Source organism: Haematobia irritans, chromosome 4 (genome assembly GCF_050003625.1).
Source record: "Haematobia irritans isolate KBUSLIRL chromosome 4, ASM5000362v1, whole genome shotgun sequence".
Taxonomy (NCBI): domain Eukaryota; kingdom Metazoa; phylum Arthropoda; class Insecta; order Diptera; family Muscidae; genus Haematobia; species Haematobia irritans.
This window is the reverse complement of record NC_134400.1, coordinates 59,128,849-59,141,147: the sequence shown is the minus strand read 5'-3', so window position 1 is coordinate 59,141,147 and position 12,299 is coordinate 59,128,849. Positions and strand designations below refer to the sequence as shown.

General features: G+C 31.6%; 1 protein-coding gene across 3 annotated transcripts in view; it reads left to right on the top strand.

Moving 5' to 3' along the window:
* Positions 1 to 804: 804 nt before the first annotated feature.
* Positions 805 to 12,299, top strand: part of onecut (homeobox protein onecut) — a 75,117-nt gene continuing 63,622 nt past the window's right edge. The window contains exon 1 of one of the 3 annotated variants that reach the window (XM_075305717.1): positions 805 to 907. The gene's annotated coding sequence lies outside the window, so the exon portion shown is untranslated. Of the gene's footprint in view, positions 1,092 to 12,299 lie in introns of all 3 variants that reach the window. The other 2 variants (XM_075305716.1, XM_075305715.1) reach the window with 2 other exon arrangements.

Sequence of the window (12,299 nt, the reverse complement as noted above, 5' to 3'; positions counted from 1 at the left end):
AATAATAAACTAATATTTCGATGCTGTTGATTCTTAATAAATATATTCAATATATTAATAAAACATGTATTTTATTGTCTATATAAATAATTAAAATTGTATTTAAAAACGAAGATAAGCAGTTCTAATTTTGAAGTAAAAGGTTTACAACAAATATGTAAGATTTGTCCAAATGAATGAAAAAAGTTCAATAAAATCATTTCGTATATGAATTCAATTCAGTTAAATTTTTTCATTCTGTAGTATAGTGGTACATAAATATAGGAAAATGTTAACTTATATATGGAATGCATTCTACCTAATTTCTATGAAAATCACATCGTTCAAACAAATAAAAATATCTTTGGCGCTATACGAAGTTCAACTTTCTTCACATGAGTTCATTTTAACTTAAAGAAGGGGTCACTTTTTTCTGGGTGTACTTTCGTCTATGTTTCCTAACATTCATCCAAATAAGTTATTTTTACATTTACGATCCACCATTTTAAATATTCTTCCGTACTCGTACTTTTAACAAAATTTTGTGCTGTGAGAGGATTTTTAAAATTTTCCGTTTTTACTGCTTTTGCTACTAGTAAAGTATACGGAACAATTTTTGATATCCTTAGTTACAATGGTTAAAAAGAGTTGTGTAGTTAAAATCCATTTTTTTCATAGGTTTTTGTGTAACGGTCATCAAATAGAATAAGCATGGTAAGGCTATCAAACTTTTGACATATTCAACATCTGCCTGGAAAAATACAACCTTCCAATAAACACCCCTAAATTCAGGTCTGTGACATGCGCGTTAAAATTTCTGTCAAAATGCTACTTTCAAAACAATCTAAATTCCCATGTATCAAAAAAGACATTTAAAACATATTCAATATTTCCTCTTCTTAAGTAATAAAAAAATGTCTATAATCAAGTAAGAAAAGTTTAAAGAAATGCCTTAAGTCACATGTGATACCAAACATTAATTTGCAATAGAAGTATGTATTAAATCAAAACAAAAAAAAAACAAACAAAATTTTCTCCAAAAAACTGAAAACTTGAGCTGCATTTTATATATCAGTGTTTTTTCTTAAAACATAAAAATGGTGAGAGTGTTGGTACGTAATAAAATGTATAAAATCACACTATGAATGTCCTTCACGTGGGATTTATGATTAAACTTGGGCCTATGTGGAGAATAGTTGATATAAAAAACTTCATATAGTTAAAAAAAATTATTTCGATTATGTCAAATAGCCATTATGACTAAAGAAAAAAGAAACGTCTTATTGGGGTGAGTTTCTCAAGTGTCACATAAACATAGGAAGTGCAACCAAATAATTTGAGAATGAGTAGCATGGGGTTGAAAAACGAAAATATATGTGAAGTATTTGTGTGTGTTTTGATAAAGATATGGATCCAGTCAAAAACAAACTTTCGATTTTAAACGAATACTTTCTTTTCATTGTTATCTTGAAAACTATTGAGAAAATATCTTTTCAAACATATAAAAATACAATATCAAAAACATTCGTAAGGAAGAAACTAGTATAATTAATCTATTGTTAACCAGAAGCATACAATATTTTCACCATGAACATGACCGTGTAATGAACCTAAGGCTAGTATAATATGATCATCTTTAAAATGTTATTTTTATACCCACCACCATAGAATGGTGACGGGGATATAATAAGTTTGTCATTTCGTTTGTAACACATCGAAAAATCGATTTCCGACTATCTAAAGTATATATATTCTTGATCAGGGAGAAATTCTAAGACGATATAACGATGTCCGTCTGTCTGTCTGTCTGTTGTAATCACGCTACAGTCTTCAATAATGAAGCAATCGTGCTGAAATTTTGCACAAACTCGTCTTTTGTCTGCAGGCAGGTCAAGTTCGAAGATGGGCTCTATCGGTCCAGGTTTTGATATAGTCCCCATATAAACCGATCTCCCGATTTTACTTCTTGGGCTTATAGAAACCGCAGTTTTTATTCAATTTACCTGAAATTGGAAATCTAGAGGTATTGTAGGACCACAAATAGGTGTGCCAAAAATTGTGAGTATCGGTCCATATTTTGGTATAGCCCCCATATAGACCGATCTCCCGATTTTACTTTTTGGGCTTATAGAAACCACAGTTTTTATTCAATTTACCTGAAATTGGAAATCTAGAGGTATTGCAGGACCACAAATACGTGTGCCAAAAATTGTGGGTATCGGCCCATGTTTTGGTATGGTCCCCATATAAAACGACCTCCCTATTTGGGGTCTTGGGCTTATAGAAACCGTAGTTTTTATCCAATTTGTCTGAAATTGGAAATCTAGAGGTATTTTAGGACCATTAAGAGGTGTGCCGAAAATGGTGAGTATCGGTCCATATTTTGGTATTGCCCCCATATAGACCGATTTCCCGAGTTTACTTCTTGGGCTTCTAGAATCCGAAGTTTTTATCCTACTTTCCTGAAATTGGAAATCTAGAGGTATTTTCGGGTCATAAAGAGGTGTGCCGAAAACGGTGAGTATCGGTCCATATTTTAGTGTAGCCCCCATAAGAACGATCTTTCGATTTAACTCCTTGGGTTTCTGGAAACCGTAGTTTTTATCCGATTTGCCTGAAATTGTAAATATTCTGGTATTTTAGGCTCACAAAAACGTGTATCGGATTAAGTTTTTATTGGTCCATTTGGTAATGCCTCCATATAGACCGACTTCACTTCTTGCGGGTGTAGAAGGCTCACTGATCATGAAAACTGCTTGAAACTCAATGTAAAATTTCCAGATTTTACTTCTACAGATTTAATATTTCAAATCAAGACGTTATTTTATAATTTTCTTGCACACTTACAAGAGATGTTAATGATTCCTCTAAAACTCAAACAAAAATGGTTCTTATAAATCCTGAATCTGATATAGTCCTCATAGGTGAAATCTTTAAATTTATCTCCGAGAAGTGTCCTCAAGTCCTCAAGCCCTCCTGAAATTTCAAAGGAAACCCTAATATTTGGTACATGGTGGTGGGTATTTAAGATTCGGCCGAACTTACTGCTGTATATACTAGTTTTTTTGTCAGAGTGTCAAAGAATTTAGACACAAATAAGAATAATAATATTTTCGAATTAGTGACCATTCAAAATTGATTGTGAATCAATTGAAAGAACGTATTAATATAAATTAGTAGTACTTTCGAGAGACAATGATAATATTAAGTCATATTAGCTCCGATCCTATGATTTTTGATAAAAAAAAAAAAAAATGCAGGAGGGGCATCGTTTACTAGAAAAAGCCAGCAAAAAACTAGGTTAGATAAGGTGGCAGCCCGATGTATCAGGCTCCCTTAGACTATTCAGTCTATTGTGATACCACATTGGTGAACTTCTCTTTTATCACTGAGTGCTGCCCGATTCCATGTTAAGCTCAATGAGAAGGGACCTCCTTTTTATAGCCGAGTCCGAACGGCGTTCCACATTGCAGTGAAACCACTTAGAGAAGCTTTGTAACCCTCAGAAATGTCACCAGCATTACCGAGGTGGGGTAATCCAAAGATTATAGATTTGAGGAAGATGGGAGATTGGCTTGCGTCATACCAAATGTTGCATTTACCAGATTAGTTTAATACATGTTTGTAATCTTTTAGTTGTTTTTATTTTTTATTTTTTAAATGAAAAATGTAATTTTCTTAATGAAACAATGTTAAATTTTAGGCAATAGAAAAAAAATTACATTTTCCCCTTTATGGAGATTTATTTCGTGCTCTTAATTTCTTTTTATTTGCATTTTAATGCTATGTCAATACTTGTCGTATACGCGTTTGGTTCGAGTATTAAACTAACTCAGTAGCCAATCTCCCATCTTCCTCTTCTATAATCTTTGGGATAATCCATCGCTGAAAAACTTTTTGGTGTTCGGTCGAAACAGGAATCAAACCCACGACCTTGTGTATGCAAGGCGGACATGCTAATCACTGCACCACGCAGCAAAAAACTAAAAGATAGGGAAGTTGAAAAAATTAGCTGCAATTTTTTTCCCAGTAAAAGAAGTACAAGTTTTAGCCAATTTTACCAATTTTATTCTCTTGCTAGTTTTTACTGAATAATTTTTCTTTGAAAAGTATCAAATAAACCCATTCATAATCTAAAGATTTAGATTACAGATTTTAGAGCTTTGAAATAAGTGGAAAACCTTATTCTGGCAGTAAGAGTTAGATAAAAAACGCTGTCTTGCCCATTTCGTGTCAAAAATACAAAAGGCTAAAACACTCCAAAAGGGTCATAAAAAAAGTTAGAAAAGAAACCGCTTGAGGCAAAATGCAGTTTTTCCCCCACTAAACGACTTAAGCTAAATCTAGATTACAAAGAGTACGGTATAAATAATCGAAACTGGTATTGATAAGACGTTTAAATTATTCACTGTTGGTTCATTCATTACACAGAACGAAAAAATAATATTATTTGATAGAAACTTACTTAGATCCGCATGAAACATTTTTCACTTTTCCTGTGATAAACTTTTCTTAAGCTTCAACGTTGTAGTTTATGGAAAATGTTTTCTAATTTTAACTGATAAAAAAAAATACTCCATTCAACAAAAATATTTAAGGCATTTTATCACTTAAAAAAAATAGATTGTAGGTTTAATATCGATAAAAATCCACAACTTGATAAAAATTATCGTAAGCGATTTATTTATTTATTTTGCAATATATTGCATTATGTATATATATTGTATTATCACACTGAAAAAACAGTGAACCCACCAGGAAGAAATGTTTCGGTTAATTTTAGAAAATTTTGAATATTTGTAGAAAATTTTAACTAAACAGTATTACAAACGTTGGCATCACGCCGATGTCATCAAAATAAGTAAATATTTTTCGACAAATTCAAGAAAATTTATTAGACATAACTAAGTTTTTTCACTTGTTAAAGAAAATTTTGTAGTTTGAAGGAAAAACTTGGAGTTCAAAATTGCAAGAATGTCTTTAGTGATATACGAAGTTCATGATGGACGCATTTTTGGTAAAATTTACAAATTTAAAGAAATTCTGAACTATTTTGTAGAAGGTACGAATTTAGTTAATCATTATGCTTCATTTTAGTTTAGTTTTTTCCTCGGTTTTAGTTAATTTAACTAACGTAAACAAAAAATTATTAGAGTAAAGGAAACTTTCCCCAAACATAATAATTCCATGAACTAAAATAAAGTTAAATTGGCTTTAGTGAAATAGAGAGTTCACTTTTTTTTGAGTGCATTATTTACTATTGCATTATTTATTAGACCCCTAAAGATCGACAAACACCCTCTGGAATCTGGGTTAAATGGTAAATGTGCACACTACATACATATATGAGGGTGGTTCGACATATACAAGAAATCATTCAGTAAGAGAAGAAATTTATTTTTCAACATAGTCTCTTTACAATTTGGGGCCAGTTTTGCTCTAAATTTTTGAATCCGTCTAAAAAATAAGTTTTACCAAGCTCTGCATTGACGCCATATCGACACTCGTGTGAACAATTCCTGCACTCAAAAAAAAAGTGAACTCTCTATTTCACTAAAGCCAATTTAACTTTCGTTTAGTTCATGGAATTATTATGTTTGGAGAAAGTTTCCTCTACTCTAATAATTTTTTGTGTACGTTAGTTAAATTAACCAAACCCGAGGAAAAAAATATACACAAATGAAGAATAAAGATTAACTAAATTCGTATCTTCCACCAAATAGTTCAATATTTCTTTAAATTTGTAAATTTTACTACAAATACGTTCATCTTGAACTTCGTATGTCACTAAAGACATTTTTGCAATTTTGAACTCCAATTTTTTCCTTCAAACTACACAATTTTCTTTAACAAGTGAAAAAACTTAATTATGACTAATAAATTTTCTTGAATTTGTCGAAAAATATTTACTTATGTTTATGACATCGGCGTGATGCCAGCGTTTGTTATACTGTTTAGTTACAATTTTCTAAAAATATTCAAAATTTTCTAAAATTAACCGAAATTTTTCTTCCTGGTGGGTTCACTGTTTTTTCAGTGTGATGATAACAATTGAATGTGAAGAGTTCTAATCAGCATCTAATCGCACTTTGATTTCGCACCCGATGTTCCTTCCAAAACGCAGAATCGAATCACCGATCGGTATAATTTATGAGAATTATAATATAAAAATTGTATGTGACCACGAAAATTAACATCTTAAGTCAATCACTTTGAATGGCCATAATAACAAAATCTATGGCATGGCCTCGGCAAAATGGATTATTTCAAATTATTTGTGAAACGATTGTAAAAATATTTAGAGGTCCCTACACACGTGTGCCAACAACAACCAATTTTTAATACTTTTTCTGTGTTTTTCCAAAATTCTTGGAAGATTCAACTCAAACCCCGTCTGAAAAATAAGTTTTCCCGAGAACTACAAATTAGGCCTTCGTGACCACAAAAATTAATATCATGAGGAAATCACTTTTGCTTTGAATGGCCGTAGTTACAAAATATATAGCATGGCCTCGGCAAAATGGATTAAAAATTATTTTTATAAAATTTGTATGTACTTCACTATCGACGTGAAACTTGGTACAAGTAGTTGTTATCAGAGATGGCCTGTCGTTAACTGTAAGATATTTGCCATACATTTACGACGAATTTTACTATGCGCCAAAAACGTCGTAAACTTTTGAAAAATATTTTTTGACAAAATAAGAATTTAAATAGAATAAGTTTTTAGAACAATTTATTCCATTTATTTTTACAATATTTGTATTCGCGAATATCCGCACCCAGAGAAGGAATATGATCACCTCAGGAATATGGTCACCATACAAAAATAACATTTTGCTCTTGAAACATGTTTGAGGTGATCATATTCCTTCTCTGCGTGCGCTAATATCGGGCAGAGTTGAATATTGAAACAAATTTTATGGGTGTTGCCAGTTTTAAATTCAGGATTACATATAAATCTAAATCGACGTAGTTGGTATTTTGTATGCCCACACGTTGTAGCTGATTCCCATTTTTGCCACAACAATTGTCATAGTTTCATCTAGAGATGTACACGTGAGTAATATTTTGCTCACGCACACCCTCGACGGAAACATTTTACTCACGCACGATATTTTTGGTGAACTCACGCTCACGAACACTCACGCACAAAAATATTTTAAAGACTCACACTCACGATTTGAAATGTCGTCACTCGCGAAAACTCCCGTGACTTACGTATGATTTTATGAGGAACCTGACTGAAAACATAGTTGTCACTAAAGTTGGAAATGAATCATAAAAGTTTTATGTTTGTAAACGGGATTATTTTCGTAAGCGTATTTTTCCAAAATTCGTTAGTCACGCAAACTCGCGAAGTTATTATTTTCGTATTATAATCAGATTCGACAACTAACTGACTAACAATATTTTCAATGTCTATCTGTTACAAAATAAAAATATTTGAATTTAAATTCTAAATAAGAAAACAAAGTAGCAACACGCTCACCCACGCCGTTGCCTTCAGCGTGACTCACGTGGAGTCACGACAATTTCGTGTCACTTGCACACCTCTAATTTCAACAATTTGTAAAGCGTTGCATTCCGATGACTGGTTTTTTTCGAAACAAATTACTTTTGAATAAAACATTGTGACGTTTTCATACTAAGGAATATTAAAAAAAAATAGTTTGAAATCAACACCCAGAGAAGGGAAAGGGTCACCTCAAATATGTTTAAAAAATTTTATTTTTGGACGGGGAACATGTAACATGTATGTCGTAAATATGTTATTTTCTCCGAAATTATGTATCCGATTTCGGCATCTATGTATATTTTGGAGAGACCACAAAATTTTTGGGATAAACATGATGCATGTTCTCTGTCTAAAAATAACATTTTGCTCCTTGCTATGTGCTACACATTATAGTATACCATCCCAGCAAAAAAAAGCGTCGTTAAAAAAAGTATTGAAAATGTTCATTTTGGATCCGGAAGTGGTGGAGCTAAGTGTTTAAAAAATATATGGTTCCGGTGAAACATAATATGTATGCACAGTGCAAACAATGTTTATGTTGAATACTTTCAAAAAATGTATATGCTTGAAGAAGAATATGTTACAGAGGCAATTTTTTGAGGGTGCATTTTTTACGTTTACTATGTCTTTTTACGTTTTATACAAGTATATGACGTTTGAGACGTTTACAACCGTTTGACAGTAGAAAACCAAATAAACCTCGGAGGTGTGGGGTTATTAATGTAGGTCGAATGATACTGCAAATATTGCCATATTGAACCACTTTTAGGTATAGAACAGTGTTGCCAGGTTGGGGGTTTCCCCCCAAATTTAGGGGTTTTTTCATGTTTAGGGGGATTTATAGGGGTAAAATTTATTTTGGGGGATTTTTGGGGGTAAAAAATATCTTAGACCTTATAAAGTGCAGTAATTCTCAATGAAATTCAGATCTATTCTGGCATGAATTTTGAGAAAAAAATATGCGGGAAGTCAACCCATGTTCCTAAATACAAGCAAGAATGAAAAATCATTATTTGCGTTATCTTTTTGAAATGCCTCTGTTCAAGGGGCATTTGTAATATTTTATAATTTTAATATTTGATTAATATCAATTAAAAACAAATATTGGCCAGATAATTTCACGCCTACAATTTTGGTGAATAATGTATATATTTAGTGAACTTTAATTTTTGTTTACTTTTTTATTTATATTATTTACGGCCATTTTCATGTAGCTCCGTTAGGCTTTAACTGCCAGTTAACAGAAAGAAAAATGGAAAAATCTTTTTTCCGGTTAACTTTAACTGAAAAATTTTCAGCAGTTAAGTTTCTAACTGGCATATGGAATATATACGCAAGATGGCAGCTATGCCCATAATACGGTTTAAAAGTTCGTTAGTTAACGGAGCACTAACGGAGCTTCATGAAAATGGGCGTTATTCTTTATAGACCATATTTTCAATTAATTTGATTAAAAAGATTTATAGATTGAATTATTTTATTTTGCCTGCCCAAAGGAAAAATACTTTCCTCAGGGACGAAATTTTTTATTTACTTCAAAAGAAAATATTTTAACATTCAAAGTAAACTTAGTTTGTCTACAATTTCATTCCTCAGAAAAGAAACCTCTTCTTTCAGCCTATATTTGTGTTAAATTTATTTTTTAAAGTGTATCACGACAGAACTTTATCACGAAATTTGGGAATCCTTTTTGTACTATTTACATTCTTAAATTTTATTGGGGGTTTTTGAAAAAAGTCTAGACCAATTTAGTTTTTTTTTCTTAAGATTTGGGGGGAAGAATCACAAATCACCTTGAAACACTGGTATAGAACCCGTATAAATCGACCCCCAGATTCGACTTACGGAGCCTCATGCAAGAGCAAATTTCATTTGATCCGGTTGCAATGTGGTAAGTGATGTTAGTATACTCTTTCTAACAACCATGCAAACATTGGTCATTTATGTGACCACAAAAACATCTGAAGTACATCACTTTTGCTTTGAGTGGCCGTAGTTACAAAATATATAGCATGGCCTCGGCAAAATGGATTGTATCGAATTATTTAAGAAACGAAACGCATACATAGTAGTTTTGGTTATCCAAGCATGCCATTTTGTTAATTTGTGTCTTTTTTCCAAAAACGGTTACAAACGAAAAATAAAAATTAGTGAATATGAGTTTTAAACTCTTATTTCTTTTATTTTATTGTAACCCAGCAAACAAGAGCTCCCCAACTTGTGATCCGGAAGCAGTGCAAACTTGGATCATCTCCAATAAATTTTACATGGGCTTGTCATAGGACGGAAGCACATCGTTTTCGGGTTTGCTTTAGAAGTAAAAAACAATTTTTTTTGATAATTTAACTTTTTTATCAATATTTTTTATTAAACTTGTATATTCTGACAAATTTTTGCAATATTCTAAATAACTAATTTATGAGTCGAAAAGTCAATTCAATGTTGATATGTTCGTAATATGACACTAATGCACTTCTCAATATGTTCTTTATTACAATGAATCAAAAAAATAAAGAACACACAAATCTCACTCAGCAGCAATTTTTTATATCAAATATTTTTTGAACATCGTTTTTATTTGCTATTTTGGACGTACATATGTATACTTTTGTAGAAATATATTTTGAGTTTAAATAGAAATAAAAAATTTAAATTTCTAGTAATTTTCAAAACAGACACAAATCCCCGCGGGGGTGAATTTTTCACTATTTTTACTTCTTTGATGATTCTTATTTTCTTTATGCGACATTTAATTGGACAAAATGTAAATTTTGACTTTAAACCGCCAAATATCTTATTTTCTAAGACTGTTCCAAATGAACTTCATCGGAAGTGGGAAAAATTGTTGGAGGATCCCGTGATGCTCTTAAAAAGAAATGTTTGTGGAACAACTTCCACTTTTTTTGCTGGGAATCAGAAAAACGAAGACTTAACAATTCATTGTAAATAAATTGAACATTTGAAAATAAACTAAGCAGTAATTCTAACTATACTTTCAGTGTGATAGTATTTTTCAAGTTTGTTTTTGTAATAATTCATGAAATAGAATGTGATTTTAGAATAAAAGGGTATTTTTTGACCCCAAAAAGAAATATTTTGTTGTAATGTTTTTTTTAAGATAATAGTTTTAAATTGTATAAATCTCAAATGAAGGATTTATACAATGTTTGGACCTATATTGTTTATTATTGGTATGAAAAATTACTGAACATAAAGAGAATTTATTAGAATCTCTAATTAAGAATTTTAAATCTTTTTGTTTTACCAAATAACTTTTAATACCATGTCAATTATACTTTGTATTTTTACACCATTTTTGCTTTACATAGCCGTATTTGCAAGATTTCTGTTATGGCATGAGCAAACCATTTTATTTATAAAAAATGTCGAAAAGTAAAGTAAATTGGAAAAACTTCACTACTTTTCGTAAAATGGAACTAAATTGTATTCCACTCTTGGAAATTTGTTAAAATAAGGAAAATTTAATGATCTTGTATGCTTTTTAATTACCATCTACGAAAATACAACTTCCCATAAAAGAAGAAATGAACTAATAGGAAGAAGAAATCGTCGGGTCCAAATCACCATATTAACCGCGTGGGAATGGTTAAAAAATTGGTCTTATTGAGATAAATGTTATACCCACGTTTAGTTCATACAATTTTGGAAAGAACTTGGAAAAAGGAAATCTGAAATTGGCTTTGGAAAACTTCGCAAACTTTTTTCCAATAAAAAAAATAAAAAAAAAAAATTTAGAATCCGTTTATTGATTAAACATTTTATGATTACGCGATGAGAACAAACCTTTTCACTACATGTGATTGTCGGTACATTAGGATAATTCTAAACATTGAAAAAAAAAGATTATATATTTTCGCCTAATGCTTAGTACTAAGTTCGTTTCTGCGAAAGACGAATATCTTCATCTATCTCCGCAAATAGGGTTTCAAACCCAGAGATGTTAACTTATTTATGCGAAAAAATATACCTGCCTATTTTTTCGTGCGAAAAATCCAGGGTTGTATAAATATGTGTTTGAAAATCCTCAAAACAAAGATTTCGCATTTATTCCGCGCTAACGTTTTTTATATGGAGTATAACAGTTTTTCGTGCGAAACCGTGATCTTAGTACTAGGCTTAAGGTACAAATGTCTCTTTTTGTCGAAGCCATGAGTTATGCGCTTTACAGACTATCAGTTATTCCGGACGGAATGTCGGTGGTTGTAAAGAATCTTAGAGTGTGTCGGATCGATACGACTTGTCGGCGATGACTAAATAATCGGTAAATGTGTAATCGATCCCATAAACATGCAGCAGTATCGATTATGTCTTCGGACCTAACTTATAATGTGCACAATATATGGGATATGTTCGACGCGAGCAGTGTCGTCCGGAATAACTGATAGTCTGTAAAGCGCATTAAACATTGTGTAACAAAATTAGTAATTACTGTAAGAAAAAGTTGTAGAAAAATTTTCAAAATTAAACAATCGGTTTAAGCCCTACCTGGAAGAAAATTCCAAACCCTTCTTCAACATTGGGGACAATTCTCAGTAATACTGGCGGATTCGTTATATTCCAGCCATATGAAATCAGCTCCAAAAATAGCGCGCTATACACCATCCAAAAATCGCTTCTCTGACATATGTTACAAACATATGTCATTGCATCATTATTGCAGAATTATTATGATGTTATTTTTATGTGAACACACAGTGATTTTGGAAGAACTTTGTCCCAAAAAATACATTTGTTTGTCATTTAGCTTCCAAGAAATCTGGAAATCCAACCGCCGAAAACG